Source organism: Aquarana catesbeiana, linkage group LG01 (assembly GCF_042186555.1).
Source record: "Aquarana catesbeiana isolate 2022-GZ linkage group LG01, ASM4218655v1, whole genome shotgun sequence".
NCBI classification, from domain to species: Eukaryota; Metazoa; Chordata; class Amphibia; order Anura; family Ranidae; genus Aquarana; species Aquarana catesbeiana.
This window is the reverse complement of record NC_133324.1, coordinates 345,381,513-345,406,267: the sequence shown is the minus strand read 5'-3', so window position 1 is coordinate 345,406,267 and position 24,755 is coordinate 345,381,513.

Genomic DNA, 24,755 nt, shown 5'->3' with positions numbered 1-24,755 from the left:
GAATAATCCTGATGATTTCAGGAACTTTCTCAGGATGACAGACCCCGTGTTTCACCGTCTGTTGGCTTCGCTGATCCCTTATATTAACAGGCAGGATACCTGCATGAGGCAAGCCATCACTCCGGAGCAGAGGTTGGTCGCTACCCTGCGGTATTTAGCGACAGGGAGAAGTCTGCAGGACCTCAAGTTCTCGACAGGCATCTCCCCCCAGGCTCTGGGGATCATTATCCCAGAGACCTGTTCTGCCATCATCCAGGTCCTGCAGAAGGAGTATATGAAGGTAAGATTTTTATCCTTTTATAAAACATTTTATTGTTTTTAATGTTTGATAATATATTGTATTTCTTTCCTCATTCCCTAATTACCATGATTATAATATGCTGTGAATGTCCCCTTTGTTCTCATGCATGCTGGATTTTTATGTAATTATTATTTTAGGTCCTTCATACATATTTGCCCTTCAATAACCTCCCCAGCATGGTGTCTCCTGGCCCTATATTCACCTCATGTAGTCACTTAATAATGTATTTTTTCTGCTCCATAGTAGTGCTTTACCCCAAACACCCCCTGAAATGTTTAGAAATGTTATTTTTGCTTTAAATTCAGGTAGAGTGCCAGAGGCTTTTTTTTGGTGGTGTCCCCAAATAATTTTTAGTAACCCTCCCAACTGCTAAGTCAGCTGATCCCAATTCTCTATCCTCAATCATCTATCTGCTGACTTTGCCAAAGCCATACACACTATACCCATCTCTTTACTGGTCAGATTTATGGATGAATTCCCCAAAGCATGTAGTGCAAGGGCCTGCCTGTATACTTTCCAATGGTACTGTTTAAAGTTTTTGTATCCTATTACTATCTTGACAGGTAATAGCAGAATGTCCAAATGTCCTCAAATGAGTACAGTGTGTATTTATATCTTTGTATTATGACACTTCTTACCTGTCCAGTGGGCTGCCAATAGTGTAACTAAGGAGGGGCTGTTCCAAGTAATACCCATTATTTAGGCATTCATCTCTCAATGAAGTGAAGAGGGTTACCTGTCCAAGATTTCCACACATCCCCTATAATGTTAGAAATGGCCCATGAGAGGGGAGGTGAATATTATAGGTGTACCTTATACTTTGGCGTTGTTAAATTCCCCTTAATAAATGCTATCTGGAGGTTGGCCCATAATGTTTGTGCCTAATATGCTTGCCATGCTTCTGATCAAAAATAGTAATGTTTATTGTTTTTTCCTCAACAGTTTCCTTCCACGCCACAGAAATGGCAGACTGTGGCCTCCCACTTTGCCCAGCCGTGGGACTTTCCTAACTGCGGAGGGGCAATTGATGGGAAACACGTCCACATCGTCCCACCACCCAACTCGGGGTCATACTATTTCAACTATAAGGGGTTCAATAGTATAGTGATGTTGGCGGTGGTGTTGGCTAATTACGACTTCCTGTATGTTGACGTGGGGAAGAATGGTCGGATGTCCGATGGTGGAGTCATCGCCCAGACCTAGTTTTACAGGCGTCTCCAGAATGGCAGCTTGGACTTGCCAGCTCCAGAGGACAATGTTGAAGGACTCCCATTTGTGTTCGTTGCTGATGAAGCGTTTGCGCTGGGGGACCACCTGATGCGGCCATTCCCAATGAGGACCCTTACCCCGGAACAGAGGGTTTTTAATTACCGGCTGGCCAGAGCCCGAAGAGTGGTGGAGAACACATTTGGAATCCTGGCCAGCCGGTTCTGAATATTTATGACACCCATCCATATGGCGGATTATAAACTGAACCATATTATACTTGCGTGCTGTGTTCTCCATAACTTTTTAAGGAAACATTCGGCCAACTATGCTGGCTCAGTTGGGCCTGAGGCCGGAATGATACATCAAACCACACTGACGGCGCTTGAAAGCAGCCGTCCTGGCTTGCCCTCCCTGAGTGCCTGTGATGTCCGGTTACGCTACCTGGAGTTCTTTGCGGGTAGGGGGGCTATCAATATGCCAGAAAATCTGTGAAGCCTTTTTATAATAAAACAAAAAAAGAAATTCTTTGTAGACATTTACTGCTTGTGTTTGTTTTAGCTGACCCTGACAGAAATGTTTTGAGTCCCGAAAATGTCGTGATTCTGTAACCTTATTATACAAAGCACTGTTGGCTGTTATTTACTAAAATGCAAAAACACATTTCACTACAAGTGCAGTTGCAACTGCACTGAAACTGCACTTGTAGTGCCAAGAGGATTTGCCCTTAGTAAATAATGCCCATTTTCTCAGAAAACAACAATGACATCACCCCAAAAGTGTTGTAGCGTTGAGACAATAATCCACACATTCTTGATTAACAATCTTTTTAATACCTGCACAATCACATGTGCATTTACCAAAGGTTTTTCAGACAAACCAACATGTTTGTTGTATAACAATTTTTGGGGTAGCATTATCAAAACTCAAAATGTCCATTTTAGATAAAACAGGCATGTGTAAAACCAACAAGAAAGACACAAATCTTGACCTTACAAACGTCACATTTGGTAGAACTTGAAGGCAATATCAGACATGAGTATTTAGGAACTGTGTTTGATATTGCGTTCAGATGGGGTGAAGTCACCCCAGGAAAAGCCAAATTTGGAAGATGCACACCAATTTAACAATGTCAACATGTGCGACCTGCCATCAGGGGGGATCAAGGGATGTGTTTTGGGGGAGCAAGCCCTTCCTCACCGCTACTTTATTATTGAGGAAGGGGTTGCACCCCCAAAACGCGTCCATTGATCTCCCGTGATGGCAGATAGCACATGTTGGCACACTGTGTGCATCCTCCAAATTTGGCTTTGGGAAAAATCACAAAAACATTTAGCACATTGTAGCACACAAAAGAAGAAAGTGATTTGGAGGGCTTTAAACTCGCCCCAAAACATCAATGATGTTTTTATTTTTTGGAATAACATCATTGATGTTTTTCTTGATGATTTCCAATTGTAAATTACACCCCATGATCTCCCCGATCAGGATCTGGGCACTTTCGGATGTGAAAGGATCTGGATCCACAACCTCACGATCACCTAAAAAGAAAGGAATCCCAAAATAAAATAGGTCTAAAAAAAATGCCGCCATCCATCTCTTATCTGAGCCTGTGGTCGCAGACACTCACCTGTGGTGGTGACAATTTTCACCACGTCTTCTTCCTCCTGCTCAGATTGTGTTGGGGGGATTTCCCCTTCTTCCAGAGGGGGGGGACTCTGGTCTCTGCGGATGAGGGGTGTCCTCCGAGTCTTTTCTCCCCTATGTCAAACAAAAATGGTATAATTAGCACACAGATATTTGATGGCAGAACTAGAAATAGGAAACATTGCTTGGAAGTGGGGTACAATTGTCAATTTTAGCAGAGTTCCAAGATATAGCTTTTTTAGTGTCCTTTGTCAACCTGCAATACTTTACCTGTTTAGTACAAGCTTCACAGATGTAGCCCCCCCTATAGTATACACTGGAGCACCTGTGTGGGTCCCCTAATAAAATGGTGTTCTTGTGTCCCACACTAGTGCTCCAGTGTCCAGATGTGAAAACAGCTGCTCAGTGTCCTCTCCTTACACAGAATCTAGTTTGCATTTCATTCTAGTAACAAAGCCATCTACACAACCCAATTCTTTTAAGACAAGTATAGGGCGTCAAAATGGTGACCAAATGCATATGGCCTAAACAATGGTATTTTATAGTCCGAAAGAAAAATGTTGGATCCGAACGAATAATGTGCCCATGAACATGAAAGTTGCCATTTTAAACTGTACAACAGTTCCTAAAAGCACATGGAGCAGCACGAACGTAATAAACATAAAGAATAGGAACACAACTACTTACTTTTTTGCAGCACTCTCCGGATCTTTCTGTACTGCTCATGTTCTCGCAATTTGAGGTCCGACCACCGCTTCCTGAGCTGATCTTTCGATCGTCGTACCCCGAAATTCCGGTGCAGACTCCTGACCACTTTCGCCATGATCTTGGCCTTTCTGACATTGGGGTTGGGGTAAGGCTCATACTTTCCATCATAGTCGGCCTTCTTCAGGATGTCCACCATCTCCAACATCTCCCAAAAGGACATATTTGAGTCCTTAAATCTCCTTCTGGATCGGGACGTGTCCGGATCCGGCCTTTCCTCCTCCTCCTCCTCATTGCTACAATTAGCACGCACCTGCTGTGTCTCTGCCATGTGCTCTTCCCCCACTGCGCCGAACGTAAAGGGGCAGAGAATAGACTAGAAAGAACATCAGGGGCGGGCGGAGTTACACGCATGCGCAGTGTATATAAAGCGTAATACACGTGCGTATTACGTACGATCTGTGAGCGGAGGAAGGAGCATCGGAGGCGCCGATCGTGATAACGAAGGTAGGATCTAAACTTGGGCCTATACTGCTTCGAAATGGAAGCCTATATTGTAACAAGATTAGGGGAGTTTGGCCTGACATTAGGGTTTGTCTTGTGTTGTGTCTTGCAGAGAAAATGGATGGGTTCAACGACCACAATTTCCTCCCCCTGTTCATTGACAAATACAGGGAGCTGCCCTGTCTGTGGCAAGTGAGACACCCCCACTATAACCATAAACAGAAGAGGCAGGCAGTGCTGGAGAAACTGCTGGAGTTGGTGAAGCCGGTGGTCCCCACAGCAACCATCCCCTATTTAAAAGCCAAAATTGGTGGCCTGAGGAGCACTTATCTTAGGGAGCGCAAGAAGGTCACAGATTCCCAGAGGTCCGGAGCTGCAGCAGATGACGTTTATGTCCCCAGGCTGTGGTACTACGAGAGACTGCGATTTCGGTCAGACCACACTGAAGTCAGGGAATCCCTCTCTACTCTTCCTTCCACTCTTCCTTCCACCCCAGCTGAGGCTTCCGATGTCCAACCTGGGCCTTCCAGCCAGGAAGAAGTGGAGGAGCCCAGCTGGAGTCAGGTATAGCATTGTTCTACTCATTTCTGGTCAATAATTAAATGATGTTTACTAGATGTTAGTATTGATCACTAATTGCTGCTTGAAAGTATTTTACATATTAATAGACAGTAGTGGGCACCCAAAATTGGGACAAGAATAAAAAATGCTGGGCTCAGAAGGATAGTCTGTTATATTTGTTAACATTCAATTTGCAGCAGTGAGGAGGTGAAAATTGTGTGTGATTGAAGAAAAAAATACTAAAACTATGTCCCTTTTTCATACACAGGAAGACCTCAGCCAGGAGGAGGCTGTGGAATGTGGCAGTCAGGAGGAGGTGGTGATTAGTGGCAGCCAGGAGGAGGTGGGGCTAAGTGTCAGCTAGGAGAAGCCAGAGACCAGTCGCAGCCTGACTGAGTCTTAGGTTCCTCCCTCCGCCTTCCATATAAAAGAGCCAGGAAGACGACTCCCAGTCCCGTGCAGGATTCAGCGTTCAGGCTGATCCAGGAGGCTTCTGCGTCCCTACGAGCCTTACCCACTCCTGAAGAGGCCTTTGCTTGCATGGCTGCCACCAAACTGCAGGGCATGCAGGAGGGTCAACGCAGGCTCTGTGAGGACCTTATGTACAAAGTCCTACGTAAGGAGGTGAGTGGGGAACTAACGCCCAAGACCGACGTGGTTGAGTTGGACCATCCTCCTCCTCCTCCTCCTGCTGCCCCAACTCCACCACCACAGCCACCGCGTGGAAGGAAGCGTGGAAGGAAGACCTGAGAGTGATGGCCCTGGGTTCAGTCTGGTCTGACAGAAGCTGCAGTCTCTCGTATGACCACAGCCTGGGGACACAGATGTCATCTGCTGCTTTCCGAATCTCTGGGACTTCTGGACCAGACTGCACTCCCTTAGATAAGGACTCCTCAGGCCACCAATTTTGCTTAAAAATAGTTGATGTCTGCCCTGGGGGTCCAAGGCTTCACCCACTTCTGCAGTTTCTCCAGCGTTGCCTCCCTCTTTGTTTAGTTGTGAGCCCTTAGTAAAAAATTTTTTGGGAAATTCTACTCTCCTGTGTGTGTTTTCATCCAAAAATGACAGTTTGTTGGTGACGATTCAGGTACATTTCTAACATAAAATGTGAAATTAACAAGGGACAACAACACCAAACAATCTCCTACAGATTAAATAGAACAACATATCAATGGTGTTGTGGGAACTTGTCACAAAAAACACACACAAACATTTTCAGGAGCACAAATCAAAATCCCCCCCCAAAAAAAAACCCTTCAAAAAAATACAAATACAAAAAAAAATCTACATTAAAGCCAAAAAAAAAAAAAATGTTGTCAGATGTGAGCAATCAAAATATATTGAGGGAATCCAGATAAATAGTAACGAAATAAGTTTGTGAGAAGTCTGTGTTAATATGAGCAGCAAAACTACTATATTCTTGTCACATTATAAAGAAGAGATTGCGCTGTATTAAACCATTTTTAACATTGCAGCGTGACGAAAGTGCTGTATCCATTGCGAACGCTAAGTTTACCAGAACGAGCTGTTCAGTGCCGGAATTTCTTCTGAGCATGCGTGGCACTTTGTGCGTCGGAAAAGGCCACACACGGTCAGAATTGACGCGATCGGATTTTGTTGTCGGAAAATTTTATTTCCTGCTCTCCAACTTAGTGTAAGGTCTTATATAGACAGGTGTGTGGCTTTCCTAATCAAGTCCAATCAGTATAATCAAACACAGCTGGACTCAAATTTAGGCGTAGAACCATCTCAAGGATGATCAGAAGAAATGGACAGCACCTGAGTTAAATATATGAGTGTCACAGCAAAGGGTCTGAATACTTAGGACCATGTGATATTTCAGTTTTTCTTTTTTATTAAATCTGCAAAAATGTCAACAATTCTGTGTTTTTCTTTCAATATGTGGTGCTGTGTGTACATTAATGAGGAAAAAACATGAACTTAAATGATTTTAGCAAATGGCTGCAATATGACAAAGAGTGAAAAATTTAAGGGGGTCTGAATACTTTCCATCCCCACTGTACAACACTTACGACGAGCCGAGAAAAATTAAGTTAAATAGCCAGTGCGGCTCTTCTGCTTGATTCTGAGTATGCATGGAACTTTGTGCGTCGGAGTTGTGTACACACGATCTGAATTTACGACAACAGATCTTGTTGTCGGAAAATTTGAGATCCAGATCTCAAATTTTGTGTGACAGAAATTCCGATGGAAAATGTCCGATGGAGCCTACAAACAGTCGGAATTTCCGACAACAAGCTCCAAATCCGATCGTGTGTACGGGTAATAACTGTGAGGGCTTACAGTGTTCTGGTACCACCAACACCTAAGGCCCAATTTTCCACAGAGTGTATATGTCAGAGAGGTTACCTGGTTGGGCGCCGGTGCGCGCCGGGGCGCGTTGGTGCTCGTGTTCCTGTGCGTGCTGGGGCGCGTGTTCCTGGGGGCACTGGCGTGTCTGGTCTGACCGGCCGTGGCGTGCGGGGTGGCGTCCGGGCATGCGTGCGTATGCGCGTTCGCCTATGGGCGTTACCGCGGGCGCGCCCGGTAGTGTTGGCGTGCATGCCAGTGTCGAGGGCGCGCTCGGGCGCGTGCGGGGTGCTTTGGCGAATCGGTGCGTGCACGAGCGCGGCATTTTGGCGCCAATCAGCCTATTTGAGTCTGCCTCTATCCCTGTTCGGTGCTGCCTGATCAACAGCTCTGTGTCTAGTTCCATGATCCTCTCTGTGTTCCTGTATCTCTGAAGTTTGACCCGTTGTGACCCGGCTTGCCTTTTGGACCTCCCTTGATTGCTGGCTGAACCCGATCCCGGCTTGTTTGACCTTGTTTCTGCCTGCTCCCTTTGTACCGTTGCTGCCAGCCCGTTGCCGACCTCTGCCTGTGTGTGACCAGCCTGATAAACTCCTGCTCAGCATCAGTTCCAGTATTCCTGAAGTTCTACCTGTTGCTTGAAAGACCACCCTGCTCCAGGATCCTAACATCAGGCCCTCATACCACTCCGCATTCGCGGGCTTCCTGTTTACTCTACCAGGGGCCCGGAATCGGATACGTAAGGGAGCCTACCCTCTGCCCAAGACTCACCTGTCTGGTAAGTGTGGGACCTGACAGTATCAGGCAGCCATGACTGAGTCCGGGCAGGGGGCCTCCCCCATGAATGAACTTTGCAGGCACCTAGCGGGCCTCACCCAAGCCGTTAAAAGCTTACAGGAGGGCTATACCAGACTGGAAGGACAGGTCCAGGCCCTCTCAGCATCCCCTCCGGGAGCAGCACCTGCTAATCCTGCCTCAGCGCCCTCTGTAGTAATGCTCCCACCAGAGCCCAGGGTGCCTACACCTGAAAAATTCTCCGGAGAACGTTGCAAGTTCCGGGCGTTCCGCAACGCATGCAAACTTTACTTTGCCTTACAACCCCGTACGTTTTCTTTGGAGGCCACCAAAGTGGGGTTCGTCATATCTCTTTTGTCCGGCGAGCCTCAGACCTGGGCCCACCACTTGCTGGAGCAAAAGGCCAGATCTCTGGATTCCTTGAATGACTTTTTCATAGCAATGTCGCAGTTATACGAGGACCCCCAGCTAACAGCCACGGCAGAAGCCGCCTTGCACTCCCTTCAACAAGGCCACAGAGCGGCCGAAGATTACGCTGTGGAGTTTAGGCGTTGGAGCTCTGATACGGAGTGGAATGACGCGGCTTTGCATCACCAATACCGGCTGGGGTTATCGGACCCCCTTAAAGACGAATTGGCACGGGTAGGGGTACCTCAGACACTAAAGGAGCTTATAAACCTGTCAATCCAAATTGACCGCCGCCTCAGAGAGAGACGTTCTGAGAGGTCTGTTGGCCATCCACGCCTCACTTGGATGCTACCCAGGGCTCCTAGTGCCCCGAACCAAGCTCCGCCTGTCCTGTCTGTTCCAACCCAGGAAGCTCCTGAGCCCATGCAGCTGGGACTGCTCCGTCCCTCTTTGACCCCAGAAGAGAAGACACGTAGACGCACACTCAACCTGTGCCTGTACTGTGGAGAGTCTGGACACTTTGCAAGGGCATGCCCCAACAAGAGACGTAAGTGCCTGCCGTCCTCCTCTTTGTGTGCACCTGTTTTACCCAGATCCGGCAACCACTTAACACTTTCCGTTATATTACAGTTACCTGGAAGGAACATCCCAGTACTGGTCATGATTGATTCGGGAGCATGTAGCGGATTCATTGACTGGACCTTCATTGAAGATCATCATATTCCTACTCAAACCAAGGCCCGGGGATTGGCAGTTTTCTTAGCGGACGGCTCCACCCTCAGCTCCGGTCCTCTTACCCAGGAAACTGTTCCTCTACTGGCCACCATTGGCCCAGAACACCAGGAACTTTTACGCCTGGATGTCATCTCCTCTCCCCTCTTCCCAATTATCTTAGGAATGCCTTGGCCTACAGGCTCACAATCCCAGTATCAACTGGTCCACGGGCAAAATCCAGTTTTAATCTGAATATTGCAAGCAACACTGTTTACAGGGGACCCCTATGACATCCTCTCAATGCCTTTGCCTAGATTCAGAAACCAAGTCTTATCAAAATCTTCCCGAACCTTACCGGGATTTCCTGGATGTATTCAGCAAAAAGGGGGCAGAAACTCTTCCAGTACATAGACCCTACGATTGCCCAATAGAACTCTTACCTGGAACTGAAGTTCCCTTCGGGAGGATTTTTCCTTTAACTGAGCAGGAGCTGGGCACCTTGAAAGTCTATATAGACGAAAACCTAAAGAAAGGATTCATTCATCCCTCCAGATCTCCAGCAGGTGCAGGCATCTTTTTCGTAGAGAAGAAAGATCACTCCTTACGTCCCTGCATCGATTACCGGGAACTCAATAATATTATGATAAAGAACAGATACCCACTACCTCTGGTGCCCGAATTATTTCAGAGATTAGGATCTACTACCGTCTTCACCAAGCTGGACCTCCGCGGAGCCTACAATTTGATCCGCATAAGAGAGGGGGACGAATGGAAGACGGCTTTTCGTACTCGATTCGGGCACTACGAGTACCTCGTCATGCCCTTTGGCCTGTGCAACGCGCCAGCCACATTCCAGCACTTCGTCAACGATGTCTTTCGTGACTTTCTGGACCTATATGTCATCGTTTATCTGGACGATATCCTGGTTTTCTCTGCTTCCCTGACGGACCACCGCAAACACGTGCGAAACGTACTTACCCGACTTAGACAACATGGGCTTTATGCCAAACTCGAAAAATGCGAGTTCGAGCTCCAATCCATCCAGTTCCTAGGATTGGTCATTTCCCCTGACGGTATCAAAATGGATCCGCAAAAAGTATCCGCTATCTTGGATTGGCCTGCACCTATAGACAAGAAAGGAGTACAGCGCTTTATTGGCTTCGCCAATTTCTATAGGAAATTCATTAAAGGATTCTCTTCAATAATAGCTCCCATTACGGAACTCATCAAACAAGGAATCCGGTTCTGCTGGACCCCTAAGGCGCAAGTGGCCTTTGAAAAACTCAAAGCTCTGTTTACGTCAGCCACTATCCTCAAACACCCCAACCCTGCCTTGCCTTTCGTCTTAGAAGTGGATGCTTCCGAAGACGCGGTTGGAGCCGTGCTCTCACAAAGACAAGGTGCCAAAGCACTCCTGTACCCTGTGGGATTCTTTTCATGTAAACTCTCCTCTTCCGAGAGGAACTATGACGTGGGACATCGGGAACTTCTAGCCATTAAGGCAGCTCTGGAGGAATGGCGTTATCTCCTGGAGGGTGCAGCTCACCCCATTTTGGTCTACACGGACCATAAAAATTTAGAATACCTAAGGACAGCTAAGAGATTGAAACCCCGGCAGGCCAGATGGGCACTTTTTTTTTCCCGATTTATTTTTCATATCACCTACAGACCCGGATCCAAGAATGTCAAATCCGACGCCCTTTCCCGAATGTTTCTTGATTCAGAGAAGACCCTGTCTCCAGACTCCATCCTCCCCTCTGGGAATTTCCTGATCTTACAGGAGGATCTAATCTCTCAGATCAGACGATCCTCTATGGGAATGTCATCACCTGCTGAAGCTTGTACCAAAGATGGGCTGTTCTGGTACAAAATAAAATTGTGGTCCCTGAGGAGCTAAAAGTACAGGTGTTAAACTTGTGCCATGATCACAAACTGGCCGGTCACTTCGGCACACGGAAGACAATTGATCTTGTCCAACGCACCTTTTGGTGGCCTCACCTTACTAAGGACTGCAAGGAATACGTCGAGTCCTGTAATACTTGTGCCAGAAGCAAGAGTAGCCGGGCAAGAGCATGGGGTCTGTTGAGACCATTACCAGTCTCAGAGAGACCGTGGGCCATGATTTCAATGGACTTTATTGTTGCCCTCCCCCCCCCCCATCAGAAGGTTTTTCTTCCATTTTTGTTGTGGTAGACAGGCTCTCTAAAATGGCCCACTTCCTAATTGGATGGAGGGTGGATGAGGATTTTTCCAAAAAAAAAAAAAATCCTCATCCACCCTCCATCCAATTAGTAATTTCTCTGCTCAACGACCAATGCCACATGGAATATATGTTCGCCAAAGCACATCTATTGACCACCAAATTCTTTGCCCAATGGGAACCTTGGCTTCAAGATCAAAGGAGTGACTTTCTACCATGAACTAACCTCTTCATACTTGTAGTCATGACCTTCCCAATCTGGAACTGAACCAGCAGCTACACAGTCTTACACTGAGTCTAAATATTTGATTTCTGTTATATTGTTGTACATGCCTCTTTCTACTAAAATGCCCCCCTGGGTATGGCCTCCTGACATTGCATAGAGGTTCCCACTACTCTCCTAACCCACACTGCATGCATATCGATTACCAACCATATTGGGTCACACAGTGTCCCTCCACTCTTCTCTGACCTTGGACAATGTCAGGAAGGCCTACCTTTAGGGCACTACTTTTTACTTACCGGCATCCCTAATTCTACTAACTCTACTCTCTGTACCTTTCTTTGCTAATCTGCTTCAACTATCTCCTAGCTTGATATTATATGTTGTCATGCATGTGACTTGTAGACTACTTATGTTATACTTTATTGGTCTCATGCCCCTTTCAGGGCATTATGTTGTCTATGTGAAAAACTCAATAAAACCTTGGTTACAAAAAAATGGCCCACTTCCTCCCCATGAAGGGAACCCCTTTGGCTATGGAAACCACTTCCATCTTTATCAAGGAGATCATCAGACTGCATGGAGTACCAACCAATATAGTTTCCGACAGAGGCGTCCAGTTTACCTCCAGATTCTGGAAAGCCCTTTGTGGCGCCCTAGAAATCGAATTATCATTTTCTTCAGCCTATCACCCCCAGTCAAATGGACAAACCGAGAGGACGAATCAGACCTTGGAGCAATACCTCCGCTGTTTCTCTGCATTCTCCCAGGATGACTGGGCTTCCCTGCTTCCCATTGCGGAGTTCTCTTACAACAACTCACTACACTCAGCTACCAATCAGTCACCATTTTATGCCAACTATAGTTTCCACCCATCCTTCTTGCCTGGGTCTATTCCCGAGTGCCCTGTCCCTGCAGTATCCGAAACCTTGGACTTTTTCTCAAACAATAACAAATTACTGCAGGATACCATGACCAAAGCTCAAGAAGATTACAAAAGAATTTTTGACAGGAAGAGACGGGGAGAACTTGTTCTGGAACCGGGCAATTCTGTCTGGTTATCTACCGCTAACCTTAAGTTGGCCTGTCCGTCCAGAAAACTAGGCCCTAAATACTTGGGTTCTTTCTCAATTAAAAGAAAAATTAACGATGTGGCATATGAACTCGACCTTTCTAACACCCTGAGGATAAACCCAGTCTTCCACGTGTCCCTCTTGAAGCCGGTCACCCCCAACTCTTTTTCTGGCCGTAGTATTGGCCCACCCAAGCCTATTTTAGTTAATGGCGAAGAGGAGTTCGAGGTGGAGGCAATTTTAGATTGCAGAAGAAGACGCAATCAAGTTCAATATCTTGTAAAATGGAGGGGCTATGGACCCGAAGACAATTCGTGGGAGCCAGAAAGTAACTTGCATGCCAGAGAACTTCTACAGTCTTTTAAAACTTCTCATGCCTCAAAGATGGCCCAGCTGGGCATCCGGAGTCTGCCCTTGAGGAGGGGGCACTGTCAGAGAGGTTACCTGGTTGGGCGCCGGTGCGCGCCGGTGCTCGTGTTCCTGTGCGTGCTGGGGGGGGGGTTCCTGGGGGCACTGGCGTGTCTGGTCTGATCGGCCGTGGCGTGCGGGGTGGCATCCGGGCGTGCGTGCGTACGCACGTTCGCGCTAACGCGCGTCCACGCTAGTGCACGTTCGCCTATGGGCGTTACCGCGGGCGCGCCCAGTAGTGTTGGCGTGCACGCCGGTGTCGGGGGCGCGCTCGGGCGCGTGCGGGGTGCTTTGGCGAATCGGCGCGTGCACGTGCGCGGCGTTTTGGCGCCAATCAGCCTATTTGAGTCTGCCTCTATCCCTGTTCGGTGCTGCCTGATCAACAGCTCTGTGTCTAGTTCCGTGATCCTCTCTGTGTTCCTGTATCTCTGAAGTTTGACCCGTTGTGACCCGGCTTGCCTTTTGGACCTCCCTTGATTGCTGCCTGAACCCGACCCCGGCTTGTTTGACCTTGTTTCTGCCTGCTCCCTTTGTACCGTTGCTGCCAGCCCGTTGCCGACCTCTGCCTGTGTGTGACCAGCCTGATAAACTCCTGCTCAGCATCAGTTCCAGTATTCCTGAAGTTCTACCTGTTGCTTGAAAGACCACCCTGCTCCAGGATCCTAACATCAGGCCCTCATACCACTCCGCATTCGCGGGCTCCCTGTTTACTCTACCAGGGGCCCCAGAATCAGATACGTAAGGGAGCCTACCCTCTGCCCAAGCGGACTCACCTGTCTGGTAAGTGTGGGACCTGACAGTATAGGACAGGCCGTATAGTATATACAGGCGGTCCCCTATTTTCAAACATCTGACTTACAAATGACTCCTACTTACAAACGGAGGGAGACAACAGGAAGTGAGAGGAAATCTATCCCTACATAGTTGCCAACATTGTAAAACATTTTAGGGACACTTTTTTGGCCGTAGGCGGAGTCGCTTTATAATAATATAAAACTGCAGCGCGCGAAGAATGGGCATGGTTTATGCGAAATAGTGGGTGTGGCTTAAACGGGCGTGGCTCAAAGGGGTTGTGGTTAGAGTCTGAGATGAATGAGGGATGGAGAGGGAAAGGGGGAAAGGGGGGGGGCAGCAGGCCCAGAACCTACACCACAACAGAAATGTGTATTCCAGAGTTTAACAATCAGCAGATAAAGATACTCCAAACATCTGGTGTTAGCGCTTCAATCATCCCGGCACCATGGTTGTTGTGGTGTCAGGATGATTAAAGTGATTAAAGTGCATTATTTCTATTATTACATTGTAATATAGAATGAAATCATTCAACTCACCATAATGCAGAATCAGTGGGAGCCCTGAGTGTGTCACCTGTCACCAGATGCCATCTGTGTCCCCATCACATCTGTGTCCCCATCAGCAGAGCCCCTTCTTACATCTGTGTCCCCATCAGCGGAGCCCCTCCTTACATCTGTGTCCCCCTCAGTCCTCCTTACATCTTTGTCTCCATCAGTCCTCCTTACATCTGGTGTCCCCATCAGCGGAGCCCCTCTTTACATCTGTGTCCCCATCAGCAGAGCCCCTCCTTACATCTGTGTCCCCATCAGTCCTCCTTACATCTGTATCCCCATCAGTCCTCCTTACATCTGGTGTCCCCATCAGCGGAGCCCCTCCTTACATCTGTGTCCCCATCAGTCCTCCTTACATCTGGTGTCCCCATCAGCGGAGCCCCTCCTTACATCTGGTGTCCCCATCAGCGGAGCCCCTCCTTACATCTGGTGTCCCCCGCAGCAGAGCCCCTCCTTACATCTGGTGTCCCCATCAGAGGAGCCCCTCCTTACATCTGTGTCCTCATCAGCAGAGTCCCTCCTTACATCTGGTGTCCCCATCAGCAGAGCCCCTCCTTACATCTTTGTCCCCATCAGCAGAGCTCCTCCTTACATCTGGTGTCCCCCGCAGCGGAGCCCCTTGTTACATCTGGTGTCCCCATCAGCAGAGTCCCTCCTTACATCTGATGTCCTCATCAGCAGAGCCCCTCCTTACATCTGTGTCCCCATCAGCAGGGCCCCTCCTTACATGTGTCTTCATCAGCGGAGCCCCTCACATCTGTGTCCCCAACAGAGGAGCCCCTCCCTACATCTGGTGTTCCCATCAGCGGAGCCCCTCCTTACATCTGTGTCCCCATCAGTCCTCCTTACATCTGTGTCCCCATCAGTCCTCCTTACATCTCTGTCCCCATCAGCGGAGCCCCTCCTTACAGCTGTGTCCCCATCAGCGGAACCACTCCTTACATCTGCTGTCCCCATAAGGGGAGCCCCTCCTTACATCTGGTGTCCCCCGCAGTGGAGCCCCTCATTACATCTGGTGACCCCATCAGCAGAGTCCCTCCTTACATCTGGTGTCCCCATCAGTGGAGCCCCTCCTTACATCTGTGTCCTCATCAGCAGAGCCCCTCCTTACATCTGGTGTCCCCCGCAGCGGAGCCCCTCATTACATCTGGTTCCCCATCAGCAGAGTCCCTCCTTACATCTGTTTCCCCATCAGCGGAGCCCCTCCTTACATGTGTCCCCATCAGCGGAGCCCCTTACATCTGTGTCCCCATCAGCGGAGCCCCTCCTTACATCTGGTGTCCCCATCAGCGGAGCCTCTCCTTACATCTGGTGTCCCCATCAGCGGAGCCCTTCTTACATCTGTGTCCCCATCAGTCCTCCTTACATCTGTGTCCCCATCAGCGGAGCCCCTCCTTACATCTGTATCCCCATCAGTCCTCCTTACATCTGTGTCCCCATCAGCGGAGCCCTCCTTACAGCTGTGTCCCCATCAGTGGAGCCCCTCCTTACATCTGTTGTCCCCATTAGTGGAGCCCCTCCTTACATCTGGTATCCCCCACAGCGGAGCCCCTCCTTACATGTGTCCCCATCAGTGGAGCCCCTCCTTACATCTGGTGTCCCCATCAGCGGAGCCCCTCCTTACATTTGTGTCCCTATCAGCAGAGCCCCTCCTTACATCTGGTGTCCCCATCAGCGGAGCCCCTCCTTACATCTGTGTCCCCATCAGTCCTCCTTACATCTGGTGTCCCCATCAGCAGAGCCCCTCCTAACATCTGGTGTTCCCATCAGCGGAGCTCTTCTTACATCTGTGTCCCCATCAGTCCTCCTTATATCTGGTGTCCTCATCAGTGGAGCCTCTCCTTACATCTGGTGTCCCCATCAGCGGTCTTCTTACATCTGTGTCCCCATCAGTCTTCCTTACATCTGTGTTCCCATCAGCGGAGCCCCTCCTTACGGCTGTATCCCCATCAGCAGAGCCCCTCCTTACATCTGTGTCCCCATCAGCGGAGCCCTTCTTACATCTGTGTCCCCATCAGTCCTCCTTACATCTGTGTCCCCATCAGCGGAGCCCCTCCTTACATCTGGTGTCCCCATCAGTCTTTCTTACATCTGGTGTCCCCATCAGCAGAGTCTGTCATTTATTAAAGTGTTTATAACAGTGACCATACACGCTTTGACATATGAACGATTTATTTTCTGATCAATCTTTCCTGATAGGAATAATCAATCGATAGTTGACAACACAGACAATTGATATGCCACACATGGGGAAGTGGAATTTGATCGACAGCTGTAAGGTACGATTAACGATAAGTTATTTGATCATTTCTCTTTTTCCACTAGGCAACCTCATAATCCTGTCAATCGAAATGCAATCAAATTATTGACCAAATCAGTTCTGCAGACTGATGCAAAATGATAGTTAATTTGATCGTTCATTTTTCATCCTGGCTGATTAACCCAGTTTAATCAATTCTGATCTAAACTGCCTCTAAATCAATCGGAGGGGTTCAATCTGTTTTTGGTTTGATCGTTTTGAAAGATCAAATAATAGATCTGAAGTGTGTAAGAGTTGCCCCTCACCTCTGCTGCTCCTCCTGACATATATCACCTGCCTCTTGCTGGGCACCTCCTCTGCTCTCCTGTGGTGCCCCTCTATGAAGATGCCAGGCTCTCTTGGTTGGACTTTAGGCAGCAGATCAGCCTGTGGCCAGGACTGTCTTCTGAGCTCAGCCATGAAGTGGGTGTAGAGGAAAAATTGCCAGGCACAGAACCAGGGACGCAGGGTGCAGGTTCTCCATCGCAGTCTCACCTCCCTGGCCAGCATGGTCCTCTTGCTGCTGCCAGGTCAATGCGTGAAGGTAGCACACAGGACCCCACAATCTTAAATCAGTGTCCCCAGGGCCAGCGGAGGATTGGCGGGAGAGGGGAGGGGCCGATTCATTGGCTGCACGGACCGGCCCTATTTTGTTAAGGCCAGGAGCCAGAATTGCTGCAGAGCCAAACATTCCCATTTTTCCGTGGACAAAACCCAAAATCCCAAATGGGGACGGCCTCCGATCGTGACGAGGGTCCCAAAATCGGGACTGTCCCGGGAAAATCGGGACTGTTGGCAACTATACCCCTAGGAAGGGAAATTCTCTCCTGTAAGAGTTAATATGGGAACAATTGTGTCTCCCCACTGATGCTTTATCACCAATCCTTGTTTCCCTAATAACCCAAAATTTTCCAAATCCAGTTGTCATTGGGACAGAAAGTGAGGTGAAATCTTCTGAACAGGGGCACAGACAGCAAAACAAATGTTACAGGGGTGATGATAACCCTTCCCTATGTTAGCCAAAAAGCTTAAAAATAGATTTTTTGGCTGGAGCTACACTTACAAAATGTTCTGTTCCAAATTACAAACAGATTCAACTTAAGAACAAACCTACAGTGCCTATCTTGTTTGTAACCCGGGGACCGCCTGTATACTGCTGCCGTTCAGAGTATATAGGGCCTGGGGGCCCCACGCCTTTTTTTTTTAAATTTGCGTGCGGGGTTCGCCTTAATATCCATACCAGACCCAAAGGGCCTGATAATGGACTTGGGGGGGCAACATTACATTACAGCCGCAAGCAGTTTTAAATGACTTTTATTCCTTAAGAAATGTCATTTTGTGAAGGGACTGTTTTAACCACTTGCCGACCGCCTAACGCAGATATACAACATTTGTCTGGGAGCGTTCCGTGATGAGGGGGAGACCATCTGATCGTGGCCCCCCGATTGCGATCTCTCCCAGCCAATGGGAATCCTCCCCTGCCTGTGTGCAGTACACACAGGCAGAGGATGTGATGTCATCTCTCCTCGGCTCGGCAGTTTCCGTTCCGGCGCCGAGGAGAGAAGACATGTGAGTGCACAACACACACACACACAGTAGAACATGCCAGGCACAGTTTACACCCCCGACCCCCCCCCCCCCCCGATCGCCCCCCGATCCCCCCCAATCACCCCTCCCCCCTGCCTGTCACACTGACACCAAGCAGTATTTTTTTTTCTGATTACTGCATGGTGTCAGTTTGTGACAGTTAGAAGTGGTAGGGCAGTGACTATTAGCCCCCTGTAGGTCTAGGATACCCCCCTAACCCCCCCTAATAAAGTTTTAACCCCTTGATCACCCCCATCACCAGTGTCGCTAAGCGATCATTTTTCTGATCGCTGTATTAGTGTCGCTGGTGACGCTAGTTAGGGACGTAAATATCTAGGTTCGCCGTCAGCGTTTTATAGTGTCAGGGACCCCCATATACTATCTAATAAATGTTTTAACCCCTTGATTGCCCCCTAGTTAACCCTTTCACCACTGATCACCGTATAACCGTTACGGTTGCCGTGGTTAGTTTGTTTATTTTTTATAGTGTCAGGGCACCCGCCGTTTATTACCGAATAAAGGTTTAGCCCCCTGATCGCCCGGCGGTGACATGTGTCGCCCCAGGCAGCGTCAGATTAGCGCCAGTACCGCTAACACCCACGCACACAGCATACACCTCCCTTAGTGGTATAGTGTCTGAACGGATCAATATCTGATCCGATCAGATCTATACTAGCGTCCCCAGCAGTTTAGGGTTCCCAAAAACGCAGTGTTAGCAGGATCAGCCCAGATACCTGCTAGCACCTGCGTTTTGCCCCTCCGCCCGGCCCAGCCCAGCCCACCCAAGTGCAGTATCGATCGATCACTGTCACTTACAAAATACTAAACGCATAACTGCAGCGTTCGCAGAGTCAGGCCTGATCCCTGCGATCGCTAACAGATTTCTTGGTAGCGTTTTGGTGAACTGGCAAGCACCAGCCCCAAGCAGCGTCAGATTAGCGCCAGTACCGCTAACACCCATGCACGCACCGTACACCTCCCTTAGTGGTATAGTATCTAATCGGATCAATATCTGATCCGATCAGATCTATACTGGCGTCCCCAGCAGTTTAGGGTTCCCAAAAACACAGTGTTAGCAGGATCAGCCCAGATACCTGCTAGCACCTGTGTTTTGCCCCTCCGCCCGGCCCAGCCCACCCAAGTGCAGTATCGATCGATCACTGTCACTTACAAAACACTAAACGCATAACTGCAGCGTTCGCAGAGTCAGGCCTGATCCCTGCGATCGCTAACAGTTTTTTTGGTAGCGTTTTGGTGAACTGGCAAGCACCAGCCCCAGGCAGCGTCAGGTTAGCGCCAGTACCGCTAACACCCACGCACGCACCGTACACCTCCCTTAGTGGTATAGTATCTGATCAGATCAATATCTGATCCGATCAGATCTATACTAGCGTCCCCAGCAGTTTAGGGTTCCCACAAATGCAGTGTTAGTGGGATCAGCCCAGATACTGCTAGCACCTGCGTTTTGCCCATCCGCCCGGCCCAGCCCACCCAAGTGCAGTATCGATCGATCACTGTCACTTACAAAACACTAAACACATAACTGCAGCATTCGCAGAGTCAGGCCTGATCCCTGCGATCGCTAACAGTTTTTTTGGTAGCGTTTTGGTGAACTGGCAAGCACCAGCGGCCTAGTACACCCCGGTCGTAGTCAAACCAGCACTGCAGTATCACTTGGTGACGTGGCGAGTCCCATAAGTGCAGTTCAAGCTGGTGAGGTGGCAAGCACAAGTAGTGTCCCGCTGCCACCAAAAAGACAAACACAGGCCTGTCGTGCCCATAATGCCCTTCCTGCTGCATTCGCCAATCCTAATTGGGAACACACCACTTCTGCAGCGCCCGTACTTCCCCCATTCACATCCCCAACCAAATGCAGTCGGCTGCATGAGAGGCATTTTCTATATGTCCTCCCGAGTACCCCAACCCGACGAACCCCCCAAAAAGATGTGTCTGCAGCAAGCGCGGATATAGGTGTGACACCCACTATTATTGTCCCTCCTGTCCTGACAATCCTGGTCTTTGCATTGGTGAATGTTTTGAATGCTACCATTCACTAGTTGAGTATTAGCGTAGGGTACAGCATTGCACAGACTAGGGCACACTTTCACAGGGTCTCCCAAGATGCCATCGCATTTTGAGAGACCCGAACCTGGAACCGGTTAATGTTATAAAAGTTACAGTTACAAAAAAAAAGTGTAAAAAAAAAACAAAAAAAAACATACAAAAATATAAAATAAAAAAAAATAGTTGGCGTTTTATTGTTCTCTCTCTCTCTATTGTTCTGCTCTTTTTTACTGTATTCTATTCTGCAATGTTTTATTGTTATTATGTTTTATCACGTTTGCTTTTCAGCTATGCAATTTTTTATACTTTACCGTTTACTGTGCTTTATTATTAACCATTTTTTGGTCTCTGGTACGCAATTCACGACTTTGAATGGTTATACCAGAATGATGCCTGCAGGTTTAGGTATCATCTTGGTATCATTCTTTTCAGCCAGCGGTCGGCTTTCATGTAAAAGCAATCCTAGCGGCTAATTAGCCTCTAGACTGCTTTTACAAGCAGTGGGAGGGAATGCCCCCCCCCCCCACCGTCTTCTGTGTTTTTCTCTGGCTCTCCTGTCTCAACAGGGAACCTGAGAATGCAGCCGGTGATTCAGCCAGCTGACCATAGAGCTGATCAGAGACCAGAGTGGCTCCAAACATCTCTATGGCCTAAGAAACCAAGAGCTACGAGCATTTTATGACTTAGATTTCGCCGGATGTAAACAGCGCCATTGGGAAATTGGGAAAGCTCTTTATCACACCGATCTTGGTGTGGTCAGATGCTTTGAGGGCAGAGGAGAAATCTAGGGTCTAATAGACCCCAATTTTTTCAAAAAAGAGTACCTGTCACTACCTATTGCTATGATAGGGGATATTTACATTCCCTGAGATAACAATAAAAATGATTAAAAAAAAAAAATGAAAGGAACAGTTTAAAAATAAGATAAAAAAGCAAAAAAATAATAAAGAAAAAAAAAAAAAAGCATCCCTTTCCCCCCTGCTCTCGCGCTAAGGCGAACGCAAGCGTCAGTCTGGCGTCAAATGTAAACAGCAATTGCACCATGCATGTGAGGTATCACCGCGAAGGTCAGATCGAGGGCAGTAATTTTAGCAGTAGACCTCCTCTGTAAATCTGAAGTGGTAACCTGTAAAGGCTTTTAAAGGCTTTTAAAAATGTATTTAGTTTGTCGCCACTGCACGTTTGTGTGCAATTTTAAAGCATGTCATGTTTGGTATCCATGTACTCGGCCTAAGATCATCTTTTTTATTTCATCAAACATTTGGGCAATATAGTGTGTTTTAGTGCATTAAAATTTAAAAAAGTGTGTTTTTTCCCCAAAGAAAGGGTTTGAAAAATCGCTGCGCAAATACTGTGTGAAAAAAAAAATGAAACACCCACCATTTTAATCTGTAGGGCATTTGCTTTAAAAAAAAATATATAATGTGTGGGGGTTCAAAGTAATTTTCTTGCAAAAAAAAAATAATTTTTTCATGTAATCAAAAAGTGTCAGAAAGGCCTTTGTCTTCAAGTGGTTAGAAGAGTGGGTGATGTGTGACATAAGCTTCTAAATGTTGTGCATAAAATGCCAGGACAGTTCAAACCCCCCCCAAATGACCCCATTTTGGAAAGTAGACACTCCAAGCTATTTGCTGAGAGTCATGTCGAGTCCATGGAATATTTTATATTGTGACACAAGTTGCGGGAAAGAGACAATTTTTTTTTTTTTGCACAAAGTTGTCACTAAATGATATATTGCTCAAACATGCCATGGGAATATGTGAAAATACACCCCAAAATACATTCTGTTGCTTCTCCTGAGTACGGGGATACCACATGTGTGAGACTTATTGGGAGCCTAGCCGCGTACGGGACCCCAAAAACCAAGCACTGCCTTTAGGCTTTCTAAGGCTGTAAATTTTTGATTTCACTCTTCACTGCCTATCACAGTTTCGGAGGCCATGGAATGCCCAGGTGGCACAAAACCCCCCCAAATGACCCCATTTTGGAAAGTAGACACCCCAAGCTATTTGCTGAGAGGTATAGTGAGTATTTTGCAGACCTAACTTTTTGTCACAAAGTTTTGAAAATTGAAAAAAAGAAAAAAACATTTTTTCTTGATTTCTTTATTTTCAAAAACAAATGAGAGCTGCAAAATACTCACCATGCCTCTCAGCAAATAGCTTGGGGTGTCTCCTTTCCAAAATGGGGTCATTTGGGGGAGTTTTGTGCCATCTGGGCATTCCATGGCCTCCGAAACTGTGATAGGCAGTGAAGAGTGAAATCAAAAATTTACACCCTTAGAAATCCTGAAGGCGGTGATTGGTTTTCGGGGCCCCGTACGCGGCTAGGCTCCCAAAAAGTCCCACACATGTGGTATTCCCATACTCAGGAGAAGCAGCTAAATGTATTTTGGGGTGCAATTCCACATATGCCCATGTCCTTTGTGAGCAATATATCATTTAGTGACAACTTTGTGCAAAAAAAAAAAAAAAAATTTGTCACTTTCCCGCAACTTGTGTCAAAATATAAAACATTCCATGGACTCAACATGCCTCAAAGCAAATAGCTTGGGGTATCTACTTTCCAAAATGGGGTCATTTGGGGGGGGTTTATGCCATCTGGGCATTTTATGGCCTTCAAAACTGTGATAGGTAGTGAGGAGTAAAATCAAAAATGTACACCCTTAGAAATCCTGAAGGCAGTGATTGGTTTTCGGGGCCCCGTACGCGGCTAGGCTCCCAAAAAGTCCCACACATGTGGTATCCCCATACTCAGGAGAAGCAGCTAAATGTATTTTGGGGTGCAATTCCACATATGCCCATGGCCTGTGTGAGCAATATATCATTTAGTGACAACTTTTTGTAATTTTTTTTTTTGTCATTATTCAATCACTTGGGACAAAAAAAATGAATATTCAATGGACTCAACATGCCTCTCAGCAATTTCCTTGGGGTGTCTACTTTCCAAAATACTTACCAAAAACATGTGGCCGAATACATTTTGGCCTAAATGTATGACTAAAATTGAGTTTATTGGATTTTTTTTAGAACAAAAAGTAGAAAATATCATTTTTTTTCAAAATTCTCGGTCTTTTTCCGTGTATAGCGCAAAAGATAAAAACGGCAGAGGTGATCAAATACCATCAAAAGAAAGCTCTATTTGTGGGAATAAAAGGACGCAAATTTCGTTTGGGTACAGCATTGCATAACCGCGCAATTAGCAGTTAAAGCGACACAGTGCCAAATTGTAAAAAGTGCTCTGGTCAGGAAGGGGGTAAATCCTTCCGGGGCTGAAGTGGTTAAACAGGGGAAAAATGTGCCACTTTACAGGCATACTATAGACACCCCCCCAGGCACGATATTTAAAGGAATATTTCACTTTTATTGTGTCACTTTAAGCATTATTAAAATCACTGCTCCCGAAAAACTTTTTTTTTGCATTGATTCATGTCCCCTGGGGCAGGACCCGGGTCCCCAAACACTTTTTATGACAATAACTTGCATATTAGCCTTTAAAATGAGCACTTTTGATTTTTCACTTTCGGGTCCCATAGACTTTAACGGGGTTCACGTGTTCGCACAAATTTTTGGTCTGTTCGCATGTTCTGCCGTGAACTGAACAGGGGAGTGTTCGGCTCATCCCTAATTAAGACCTCTGAAAGAATGTCCGACGAGGTAGTATCACATAATGTTTTATAACCGTGCCTTACATTAGTCAACTTCGGTTCCTTGACAGTGATCGTCTCTCTCTACTATTATCCGTGGTACGTTTGATTGTGCTCAGCTATGCAGATATATTTAATGCATTGTTCAGTGCCTTGTCATGTTTTTATACTGTATATTGTACCTATATTAGAACTCGGTTAGCAATATTATCTGCTATGGGACAGCACGCCAACACAGTGAACAAGTTCTATTCTGACTTTACTAAGTATATATTAATACTGTGTAATTTTTTCAGAGGTCTTAATCCTTTTGGCTCTCTGTTTTTTCATGCTGCCCATTTTCCTGTGCACATTTGGTTTCCACTTTAGTCTGATTAGATATGGGAGGAGTTTCTGGGGGTTGTCTATCCCCTAATTGGTTTTATTTCACTATAAATATTTTCAGTCTGAGTATGGTCACCAGCTATGATTAAGCATCTATATTAATGTGAAACGCGTTAGCCTGTTTGTACTTTCATCACCATGATGTAAGAGATTTTGGATCTTCTACCCTGTTTTGCTACGAATAAAAGGTGTTATTCGGAGTGCGGCAGTTCTTCAATTTTCTAAAGAAAAAAAATAACAATTTATATCCTAAAATCCACATTATGCCCATGAGCAAACTAGTTTTTCTTTCTTAAATCCGCTTGTCTTATGTCCCTGCCAGTGTTTATTTAATTTTTTCTATAGACAAAAAAGTAAACCCCTAAGGTTTTAAA